This window comes from Saimiri boliviensis, chromosome 14 (genome assembly GCF_048565385.1).
Source record: "Saimiri boliviensis isolate mSaiBol1 chromosome 14, mSaiBol1.pri, whole genome shotgun sequence".
Classification (NCBI taxonomy): domain Eukaryota; kingdom Metazoa; phylum Chordata; class Mammalia; order Primates; family Cebidae; genus Saimiri; species Saimiri boliviensis.
Window position 1 is genome coordinate 30,025,818 of NC_133462.1, and position 12,766 is coordinate 30,038,583.

The following is a 12,766-nucleotide window of genomic DNA, read 5'->3' on the forward strand; positions in this document are numbered from 1 at the left end:
TGCAACTTCCGCCTCCCAGGTTCAAGCGATTCTCCTGCCTCGGCCTCCTGAGTAGCTGGGATTACAGGCACCCACCACCATGCCCAGCTGATTTTTGTATTTTTATTAAGGACGGGGTTTCACCATGTTGGCCAGGCTGGTCTCGAACTCCTGACCTCAGGTGATCCACCCCTCGCCCTCCCAAAGAGCTGGGATGACAGCCGTTAGCCACTGCGTCCAGCCATCTGTTACCCTTAACTCAAGGAAGTTAAGATACACATGCCAGGAATACACACCCTTAATTCAACCCAGGAACCCATGCTTGTCTGCTTTTGCCAGGTTTTGGGGGATTTTCTTGTTTGTCTGTTTTTGAAACAGGGTCTTGCTCTGTCACCCAGGCTGCAATACAGTCAAAATCTCAACTCGGAGAGAGATCCAAGATGGCTGATCACTAGCAGCTCGGGATTGTAGCTCCCAGTGAAAGCGCAAAGAACGAGAGGACGCCACACCTTCACATGAATTCTTGTTACTCACGCACCAGGAGATTCCCAGCGCAAGAGCCCCACGGGTCGCCAGCGCGACTCTTGTGACCGGCGAGGCGGTTTTGCCGACGCCTCGGAGCGCCGGTTCTTGGTGCAGAGTCAGAAAAGCACCATCAATCTTAACGCGGCTGATTTAGTCGGCGCAGCAGGTTGCTCAGATTTCGGCACTGAGAGTAAGTCGGACGTCCACTCAGAAAACCAATTACAAAGACGGTAAATACAAAGACCACAGATGGATAAATTTATAACGAAGGGAAGAAAACAGCCAAAAAAGGCTGAGAATACCCAAGATCAGAACGCCTCTCCCTCAGCGGGGGATCACAGTTCCTCATCAGCAAAGGCACGAGGCTTGATGGAGAACGAGTGTGTTCCAATTACGGAAGCAGGCTTCAAAACGTGGATAATGAGAAACTTCTATGAATTAAAAGAACTTGTTTTAAACCAATCCAAAGAAACTAAGAACTTTGAAAAAAGATTTGACAAAATGTTAACAAGAATACACAATTTAGAGAGGAATATAAGTGAATTGATGGAGCTGAAAAACACAATATGAGAACTATGTGAAGTATGCATAAGTTTTTTTTTTTTTTTTTTGAGACGGAGTTTCGCTCTTGTCACCCAGGCTGGAGTGCAATGGCGCGATCTCGGCTCACTGCAACCTCCGCCTCCTGGGTTCAGGCAATTCTCCTGCCTCAGCCTCCTGAGTAGCTGGGATTACAGGCACGAGCCACCATGCCCAGCTAATTTTTTGTATTTTTAGTAGAGACGGGGTTTCACTATGTTGACCAGGATGGTCTCGATCTCTCGACCTAGGGATCCACCCGTCTCGGCCTCCCAAAGTGCTGGGATTACAGGCTTGAGCCACCGCACCCGGCCAGTATGCACAAGTTTTAACAGCCGAATTGATCAAGCAGAAGAAAGGATATCAGAGGTCGCAGACCAACTCAATGAAATAAAACAAGAAGACAAGATTAGAGAAAAAAGGATAAAAAGGAACGAGCAAAGTCTCCAAGAAATATGGGACTATGTGAAAAGACCTAATCTACGCTTGATAGGTGTACCTGAAAGTGAGGAAGAGAATGAATCCAAGCTGGAAAATACGCTTCAGGACATTATTCAGGAAAATTTTCCCAACCTAGTAAGGCAGGATAATATTCAACTCCAGGTAATACAGAGAACACCACAGAGATATTCCTCAAGAAGAGCAACTCCAAGGCACATAATCGTCAGATTCACCAGGGTTGAAATGAAGGAGAAAATACTAAGGGCAGCCAGAGAGAAAGGTCAGGTTACCCACAAGGGGAAGCCTATCAGCCTTACAGCAGATCTCTCAGCAGAAACCCTACAAGCCAGAAGAGAGTGGGGACCAATATTCAACATCCTTAAAGAAAAGAACTTTCAACCCAGAATTTCACATCCAGCCAAACTAAGCTTCACAAGTGAAGGAAAAATAAAGTTTTTTGTGAATAAGCAAGCACTCAGAGATTTCATCACCACCAGGCCTGCTTTACAAGAGCTTCTGAAAGAACCACTACACATAGAAAGGAACAAACAGTATCAGCCTTTCTAAAAAATACCAAAAAGAGCATCAATATAATGAAGAATTTATATCAACTAATGGGCAAAATAGCCAGCTAATATTAAATGGCAGTATTCAACTCACATATATTATTATTGATTCTCAATTTAAATTGACTAAATCCCCCAATCCAAAGAGACAGGCAATTTGAATAAAAAACTAAAACCCATCAGTATGCTGCATTTAGACCCATCTCAAATTCAAGGATACACAAAGACCTAAAACAAGGGATGCAGAAGGATTTACCAACCAGAGAGCTAAAATAAATAAATAAAAAGCAGAAGTTAAAATTAAGCAACAAAGATCAAAAGAAGCAAAGAAGGACATTATATAATGATAAAAGGATCAATGCAACAACAAGAAGAGCTAAAGATCCTAAATATATACGCACCCAATACAGGAATACGTAGATCAGTACCACATCATATCAACTTAGAAGTTTAAACGAAATGTTCGTTGGCTCCTTGTTTGTTATTCTCTTCCCTCATTTTCTCTTATACCTCCATTATTAAGGACAATTATAGGCATACCCATATTTAGATTGCATTCTAGCCCGGGCAATAAAGCAATACCCCCATTCTCTCTCCCTCTTCCTCTTTCTCTTTCTTCCTCTTTATTCATTTTCTTATAAAAAAATAAAAGTAATTAAAAAAATGAAAAGCTTTTAAAAACATAGATGCCCTTGCCCCACCCAAGACCTACTAATTAGTGGCACCAATTTTAAGAAGCTTGCACACACAAATACCTAACTATACAAAACATGACACTTAGAACTCCCATCTACAGGTCTTGACTCAGTGCTTGATTACCTGGTAGGCAAACTAATCATATACACGTTGCTCACAAAGCAGAGGCATCTCCCCTCCATGCTGGTTTCTCTCCATTTGCCCTCCCACCACCTAGATTCATTCTTGGCTCTTCTCTACCCTGTCCTGGGAGCCTGAGCTCTATGGACTGTATCTGCAGGGATCACCAAGCTCTGGCTTCTGATTGAGTTCAGTCAGTGAAAGTCAGAGACAGGAGAGGCGAGCATGGATGAGGCCCGCTGGACCAGGCTGAGATTCTGGCTGTGGCCATGCTCCTCCGTGGCTACAGCTCCAGGCGCAAAACAAAACAAAACAAAAACAAACAAACAAAAAAACCACAAAAGATAGTCCCATTACTACTTATTTATATTGTTTTGTCACTTAAGCTTTGCAACAACTTTATTATATTAACCTCATTATACAAATTGCAAATATTGAAGTCTAGTAAGGTTAAGTAACTCACTTGAGATTATAACACAAATAAGGGCAGAGCCAACATCTGAACCACCATTTAGCCTGAAATGAGACCTGAACTCCAATATTATTTAAGGGATAGCCTCTCTGCCAAGCCTTGTTTATCCTGCTCCAACTATGAGCATAAGAGAGACAGCCTCTCAACAGAAAAAAAAAAAAAAAAAAAAAAAAAAAAAAAATCTCAACTCACTGCACACTGCATGCTCGATCTCCCTGGCTCAAGCAATCCTCCCACCTCACACTCCTGAGGACAGTGCACCACCACACCTGATTAATTTTTGTATTTTTTGTAGAGACGGGGTTTCGCCATGTTGCCCAGACTGGTCTTGAACTCCTGTCTTTAGGCCTCAGCCTTCCAAAGTCCTGGGATTACAGGCGCAAGCCACTGTGCCCAGTCGTCTGTTTTATTTGTATTATTTATTTATTTATTTTGAGACAGAGTCTCATTTTATCACCAAACTGGAGTGTAGTGGTGCGATCTCGGCTCACTGCAACCTCCGCCTCCCAGGTTCAAGCAATTCTCCTGCCTCAGCCTCCTGAGTAGCTGGGATTACAGGCGCCCACCACCATACCCAGCTGATTTTTGTATTTTTATTAAAGACGGGTTTTCACCATGTTGGCCAGGCTGGTCTTGAACTCCTGACCTCAGGTGATCCACCCCTCGCCCTCCCAAAGTGCTGGGATGACACCCGTTAGCCACTGTGTCCAGCCATCCGTTACCCTTAACTCAAGGAAGTTAAGATACACATGCCAGGAATACACACCCTTAATTCAACCCAGGAACCCATGCTTGTCTGCTTTTGTCAGGTTTTGGGGGATTTTCTTGTTTGTCTGTCTGTTTTTGAAACAGGGTCTTGCTCTGTCACCCAGGCTGCAATTGAGTCAAAATCTCAACTCGGAGAGAGATCCAAGATGGCTGATCACTAGCAGCTCGAGATTGTAGCTCCCAGTGAAAGCGCAAAGAACGAGAGGACGCCACACCTTCACATGAATTCTTGTTGCTCAGGCACCAGGAGATTCCCAGCGGAGGAGCCCCACGGGTCGCCAGCACGACTCTTGTGACCGGCGAGGAGGTTTTGCCAACGCCTCGGAGCGTCGGTTCTTGGTGCAGAATCAGAAAAGCACCATCAGTCTTAACGCGGCTGATTTAGTCGGTGCAGCAGGTTGCTCAGATTTCGGCGCTGAGAATAAGTCGGACGTCCACTCAGAAACCCAATTACAAAGACGATAAATACAAAGACCACAGATGGATAAATCTACAATGAAGGGAAGAAAACAGCCAAGAAAGGCTGAGAATACCCAAGATCAGAACGCCTCTCCCTCAGCGGGGGATCACGGTTCCTCATCAGCAACGGCACGAGGCTTGATGGAGAAAGAGTGTGTTCCAATTACAGAAGCAGGCTTCAAAATGTGGATAATGAGAAACTTCTGTGAATTAAAAGAACTTGTTTTAAACCAATCCAAAGAAACTAAGAACTTTGAAAAAAGATTTGACGAAATGTTAACAAGAATACACAATTTCGAGAGGAATATAAGTGAATTGATGGAGCTGAAAAACACAATACGAGAACTTCGTGAAGTATGCACGAGTTTTAACAGCTGAATTGATCAAGCAGAAGAAAGGATATCAGAGGTCGAAGACCAACTCAATGAAATGAAACAAGAAGACAAGATTAGAGAAAAAAGGATAAAAAGGAACGAGCAAAGTCTCCAAGAAATATGGGACTATGTGAAAAGACCTAATCTACGCTTGATCGGTGTACCTGAATGTGACAAAGAGAATGAATCCAAGCTGGAAAATACGCTTCAGGACATTATTCAGGAAAATTTTCCCAGCCTAGTAAGGCAGGATAATATTCAACTCCAGGTAATACAGAGAACACCACAGAGATATTCCTCAAGAAGAGCAACTCCAAGGCACATAATCGTCAGATTCACCAGGGTTGAAATGAAGGAGAAAATACTAAGGGCAGCCAGAGAGAAAGGTCAGGTTACCCACAAAGGGAAGCCTATCAGCCTTACAGCAGATCTCTCAGCAGAAACCCTACAAGCCAGAAGAGAGTGGGGACCAATATTCAACATCCTTAAAGAAAAGAACTTTCAACCCAGAATTTCACATCCAGCCAAACTAAGCTTCACAAGTGAAGGAAAAATAAAGTTTTTTGTGAATAAGCAAGCACTCAGAGATTTCATCACCACCAGGCCTGCTTTACAAGAGCTTCTGAAAGAACCACTACACACAGAAAGGAACAAACAGTATCAGCCTTTCTAAAAAAAATACCAGAAAGAGCATCAATATAATGAAGAATTTATATCAACTAATGGGCAAAATAGCCAGCTAATATTAAATGGCAGTATTCAACTCACATATATTATTATTGATTCTCAATTTAAATTGACTAAATCCCCCAATCCAAAGACAGACAGGCAATTTGAATAAAAAACTAAAACCCATCAGTGTGCTGCATCCAGACCCATCTCACATTCAAGGATACACAAAGACTCAAAACAAGGGATGGAGAAGGATTTACCAACCAACCAGAGAGCTAAAATAAATAAATAAAAAGCAGAAGTTACAATTAAGCAACAAAGATCAAAAGAAGCAAAGAAGGACATTATATAATGATAAAAGGATCAATGCAACAACAAGAAGAGCTAAAGATCCTAAATATATACACGCCCAATACAGGAATACGTAGATCAGTACCACATCATATCAACTTAGAAGTTTAAACGAAATGTTGGTTGGATCCTTGTTTGTTATTCTCTTCCCTCATTTTCTCTTATACCTCCATTATTAAGGACAATTATAGGCATACCCATATTTAGATTGCATTCTAGCCCAGGCAATAAAGCAATACCCCCATTCTCTCTCCCTCTTCCTCTTTCTCTTTCTTCCTCTTTATTCTTTTTCTTATTAAAAAAAAATTAAAAAATGAAAAGCTTTTAAAAACATAGATGCCCGGGCCGGGCGCGGTGGCTCAAGCCTGTAATCCCAGCACTTTGAGAGGCCGAGGCGGGTGGATCACGAGGTCGAGAGATCGAGACCATCCTGGTCAACATGGTGAAACCCCGTCTCTACTAAAAATACAAAAATTAGCTGGGCATGGTGGTGCACGCCTGTAGTCCCAGCGACTAGGGAGGCTGAGGCAGGAGAATTGCTTGAACCCAGGGGGCGGAGGTTGCAGTGAGCCGAGATCGTGCCATTGCATTCCAGCCTGGGTATCAAGAGCGAAACTCCATCTCAAAAAAAAAAGAAAAAAAAACATAGATGCCCTTGCCCCACCCAAGACCTACTAATTAGTGGCACCAATTTTAAGAAGCTTGCACACACAAATACCTAACTATACAAAACATGACACTTAGAACTCCCATCTACAGGTCTTGACTCAGTGCTTGATTACCTGGTAGGCAAACTAATCATATACACGTTGCTCACAAAGCAGAGGCATCTCCCCTCCATGCTGGTTTCTCTCCATTTGCCCTCCCACCACCTAGATTCATTCTTGGCTCTTCTCTACCCTGTCCTGGGAGCCTGAGCTCTATGGACTGTATCTGCAGGGATCACCAAGCTCTGGCTTCTGATTGAGTTCAGTCAGTGAAAGTCAGAGACAGGAGAGGCGAGCATGGATGAGGCCCGCTGGACCAGGCTGAGATTCTGGCTGTGGCCATGCTCCTCCGTGGCTACAGCTCCAGGCGCAAAACAAAACGAAACAAAAACAAACAAACAAAAAAACCACAAAAGATAGTCCCATTACTACTTATTTATATTGTTTTGTCACTTAAGCTTTGCAACAACTTTATTATATTAACCTCATTATACAAATTGCAAATATTGAAGTCTAGTAAGGTTAAGTAACTCACTTGAGATTATAACACAAATAAGGGCAGAGCCAACATCTGAACCACCATTTAGCCTGAAATGAGACCTGAACTCCAATATTATTTAAGGGATAGCCTCTCTGCCAAGCCTTGTTTATCCTGCTCCAACTATGAGCATAAGAGAGACAGCCTCTCAACAGAAAAAAAAAAAAATCTAAACTCACTGCACACCGCATGCTCGATCTCCCTGGCTCAAGCAATCCTCCCACCTCACACTCCTGAGGACAGTGCACCACCACACCTGATTAATTTTTGTATTTTTTGTAGAGACGGGGTTTCGCCATGTTGCCCAGACTGGTCTTGAACTCCTGTCTTTAGGCCTCAGCCTTCCAAAGTCCTGGGATTACAGGCGCGAGCCACTGTGCCCGGTCGTCTGTTTTATTTTATCATTTATTTATTTATTTTGAGACAGAGTCTCATTTTATCACCAAATTGGAGTGTAGTGGTGCGATCTCGGCTCACTGCAACCTCCGCCTCCCAGGTTCAAGCGATTCTCCTGCCTCAGCCTCCTGAGTAGCTGGGATTACAGGCGCCCACCACCATACCCAGCTGATTTTTGTATTTTTATTAAAGACGGGTTTTCACCATGTTGGCCAGGCTGGTCTCGAACTCCTGACCTCAGGTAATCCACCCCTCGCCCTCCCAAAGTGCTGGGATGACAGCCGTTAGCCACTGCGTCCAGCCATCTGTTACCCTTAACTCAAGGAAGTTAAGATACAGATGCCAGGAATACACACCCTTAATTCAACCCAGGAACCCATGCTTGTCTGCTTTTGTCAGGTTTTGGGGGATTTTCTTGTTTGTCTGTCTGTTTTTGAGACAGGGTCTTGCTCTGTCACCCAGGCTGCAATTGAGTCAAAATCTCAACTCGGAGAGAGATCCAAGATGGCTGATCACTAGCAGCTCGGGATTGTAGCTCCCAGTGAAAGCGCAAAGAACGAGAGGACGCCATACCTTCACATGAATTCTTGTTGCTCAGGCACCAGGAGATTCCCAGCGGAGGAGCCCCACGGGTCGCCAGCGCGACTCTTGTGACCGGCGAGGCGGTTTTGCCGGCGCCTCGGAGCGTCGGTTCTTGGTGCAGAATCAGAAAAGCACCATCAATCTTAACGCCACTGATTTAGTCGGTGCAGCGGGTTGCTCAGATTTCGGCGCTGAGAATAAGTCGGACGTTCACTCAGAAAACCAATTACGAAGACGGTAAATACAAAGACCACATATGGATAAATTTATAACGAAGGGAAGAAAACAGCCAAGAAAGGCTGAGAATGCCCAAGATCAGAGCGCCTCTCCCTCAGCGGGGGATCACGGTTCCTCATCAGCAACCGCACGAGGCTTGATGGAGAACGAGTGTGTTCCAATTACAGAAGCAGGCTTCAAAATGTGGATAATGAGAAACTTCTGTGAATTAAAAGAACTTGTTTTAAACCAATCCAAAGAAACTAAGAACTTTGAAAAAGATTTGACAAAATGTTAACAAGAATACACAATTTCGAGAGGAATATAAGTGAATTGATGGAGCTGAAAAACACAATACGAGAACTTCATGAAGTATGCACAAGTTTTAACAGCCGAATTGATCAAGCAGAAGAAAGGATATCAGAGGTCGAAGACCAACTCAGTGAAATAAAACAAGAAGACAAGATTAGAGAAAAAAAGGATAAAAAGGAACGAGCAAAGTCTCCAAGAAATATGGGACTATGTGAAAAGACCTAATCTACGCTTGATAGGTGTACCTGTATGTGACGAAGAGAATGAATCCAAGCTGGAAAATATGCTTCAGGACATTATTCAGGAAAATTTTCCCAACCTAGTAGGGCAGGATAATATTCAACTCCAAGTAATACAGAGAACACCACAGAGATATTCCTCAAGAAGAGCAACTCCAAGGCACATAATCGTCAGATTCACCAGGGTTGAAATGAAGGAGAAAATACTAAGGGCAGCCAGAGAGAAAGGTCAGGTTACCCACAAGGGGAAGCCTATCAGACTTACAGCAGATCTCTCAGCAGAAACCCTACAAGCCAGAAGAGAGTGGGGACCAATATTCAACATCCTTAAAGAAAAGAACTTTCAACCCAGAATTTCACATCCAGCCAAACTAAGCTTCACAAGTGAAGGAAAAATAAAGTTTTTTGTGAATAAGCAAGCACTCAGAGATTTCACCACCACCAGGCCTGCTTTACAAGAGCTTCTGAAAGAACCACTACACATAGAAAGGAACAAACAGTATCAGCCTTTCTAAAAAAAATACCAGAAAGAGCATCAATATAATGAAGAATTTATATCAATTAATGGGCAAAATAGCCAGCTAATATTAAATGGCAGTATTCAACTCACATATATTATTATTGATTCTCAATTTAAATTGACTAAATCCCCCAATCCAAAGACAGACAGGCAATTTGAATAAAAAACTAAAACCCATCAGTATGCTGCATCCAGACCCATCTCACATTCAAGGATACACAGAGACTCAAAACAAGGGATGGAGAAGGATTTACCAACCAAACAGAGAGCTAAAATAAATAAATAAAAAGCAGAAGTTACAATTAAGCAACAAAGATCAAAAGAAGCAAAGAAGGACATTATGTAATGATAAAAGGATCAATGCAACAACAAGAAGAGCTAAAGATCCTAAATATATACGCACCCAATACAGGAATACGTAGATCAGTACCACATCATATCAACTTAGAAGTTTAAACGAAATGTTGGTTGGATCCTTGTTTGTTATTCTCTTCCCTCATTTTCTTTTATATCTCCATTATTAAGGACAATTATAGGCATACCCATATTTAGATTGCATTCTAGCCCGGGCAATAAAGCAATACCCCCATTCTCTCTCCCTCTTCCTCTTTCTCTTTCTTCCTCTTTATTATTTTTCTTATAAAAAAAATAAAAATAATTAAAAAAATGAAAAGCTTTTAAAAACATAGATGCCCGGGCCGGGCGCGGTGGCTCAAGCCTGTAATCCCAGCACTTTGGGAGGCCGAGGCGGGTGGATCACGAGGTCGAGAGATCGAGACCATCCTGGTCAACATAGTGAAACCCCGTCTCTACTAAAAATACAAAAATTAGCTGGGCATGGTGGTGCACGCCTGTAGTCCCAGCTACTAGGGAGGCTGAGGCAGGAGAATTGCTTGAACCCAGGAGGCGGAGGTTGCGGTGAGCCGAGATCGCGCCATTGCACTCCAGCCTGGGTAACACGAGCGAAACTCTGTCTCAAAAAATAAATAAATAAATAAACAAATAAATAAATAAACGTGGATAGGCCGGGCACGGTGGCTCACGCCTGTAATCCCAACACTTTGGGAGGCTAAGGCGGGTGGATCATAAGGTCAAGAGCTTGAGACCAGCCTGGCCAACAAGATGAAACACCATCTCTACTAAAACTACCAAAAAAAAAAAAAAAAAAAAAAAATTAGCTGGGCGGGGTGCTGGGTGCCTGTCATCCCAGCTACTCGGATGCTGAGGCAGGAGAATCACTTGCACCCAAGAGGCAGAGGTTGCAGTGAGCAGAGACCGCACCGTTGCACTCCAGCCCGGGCGACAGAACGAGACTCTGCCTCGAAACGAACAAACAAACAAACAAACAAAATGTGGATAACCCACTCTGGTTAATAGATGATGATTAGGATTCAACAAGAAAAAGAATATGGCCGCCTCTACTGAAACCTGACCCAGCAATCCCACCTGTCTCAATTCACCCAACTGAAAGTTAAAAATCCGGTAGGAGGCCAAGTGCAGTGGCTCATGCCTATAATCCCTGTGCTTTGAGAGGCCAAGGCGGGTGGATCACTTGTGGTGAGGAGGTCAAGACCAGCCTGGCCAACATGTGGAAACCCCATCTCTACTAAAAATATAAAAATTAGCCAGTTCTGGTGGCGTGCGCCTGCAATCCATTACTCAGGAGGCTGAGGCAGGAGAATCGCTTGAACCCAGGAGGCGGAGGTTGCAGTGAGCAGAGATCGCACCACTACACTCCGGCCTGGGTGACAGAGCAAGACTTTGTCTCAAAAAAAAAAAAAAGAAAAAAAAAAAAACCTAGATACAGTTTGATCCCTTGCTTAGAAAATAAAAATGCATTCCATGAAAAATAAAAAGGCAGCTTCCATCAGTTTATATAACAAGGTTCTCTTTTTTAAAATGCATATATATTTACACCATGCAAATGAGGGAGGCTGGAAAGTTTTTGAAAATGCTAGTTGTGCTGGGCGCGGTGGCTTACACCTGTAATCCCAGCACTTTGGGAGACCGAGGTGGGTGGATCACTAGGTCAGGAGTTCAAGACCAGCCTGGCCAACACGGTGAAACCCCGTCTCTACTAAAAATACAAAAATTAGCTGGGCGTAGTGGCACGTTCCAGCTACTTAGGAGGCTAAGGCAGAAGAATCACTTGAACCTGGGAGGTAGAGGTTGCAGTAAGCTGAGATTGTGCCACTGCACTCTAGCCTCGGCAACAGAGCAAAACTCTGTCTCAGAAAAAAAAAAGAAGAAGAAGAAAGAAAGAAAAAAAAAATGCTAGTCGTGTCTGAAAATGTGTGATTTGATTTTTGCTTTGTCAATTTGCTTAGCTGTTAAGTTCTGATTTTTTCCACATTGATTGCACATTGTGTTCGTTTATAAAAGTCTCAGCTACTTTTCTTTCTTTCTTTCTTTTGAGATGGAGCATCGCTTTTGTTGCCCAGGCTGGAGTGCAATGGGTTGACGATCTCAGCTCGCTGCCACCTCCACCTCCCGGGTTCAAGCGCTTCTCCTGACTCAGCCTCCTGAATTACAGGCATGCACCACCACCCCTGGCTAATTTATGGCATTTTTAGTAGAGAAGAGGTTTCACCATATTGGTGAGGCTGATCTCGAACTCCTAACCTCCCAAAGTGCTGAGATTACAGACGTGAGCCACCACGCCCAGCCCTTGGGTATATTCTTACATACCCTAAGGGTGTAATAATCCTGAGAATTTGTAAGCATTTGACCAAGAAAATCCAAATGCGACTGGGCATGCTGCAGCGCCCTAACCTTCTGTCCCTGGGGTGGGACCACTCTTTCCCTTCTTGTCACACGTCCCTACCACTCCACGGCAAGTTCCTGGGGTCATTATCTGACAGCGTAAGTGCCCTTCAATCCTGATCTTGGGGTCTGTTTGGGGGCACCCAAACCATGACAGCCTCTTATTCAAGTCATCTGGGAGAATCCTGAAGTTGACCCAAGACAGAGCTGTGGGGTCCTCACCTACGCTGGGGAAGTTTTATGACATGAGAGGGGACACAGGGCTCTCACCACACCCTCACCCCGTAGTAGCTCTACTGGCCGCCTTTTTTGTTTGAGGGCATCTTGCTCTGCTGCCCAGGCCAGAGGGCAGTGACTTGATCTTGGCTCACTGCAACCTCCACCTCCCAGGTTCAAGCAATTCTCCTGCATCAGCCTCCTGAGTAGCTGGCATTACAGGCGTCTCTCACTACACTAGGCTAATTTTTGTACTTTTAGTAGCGATGGGGTTT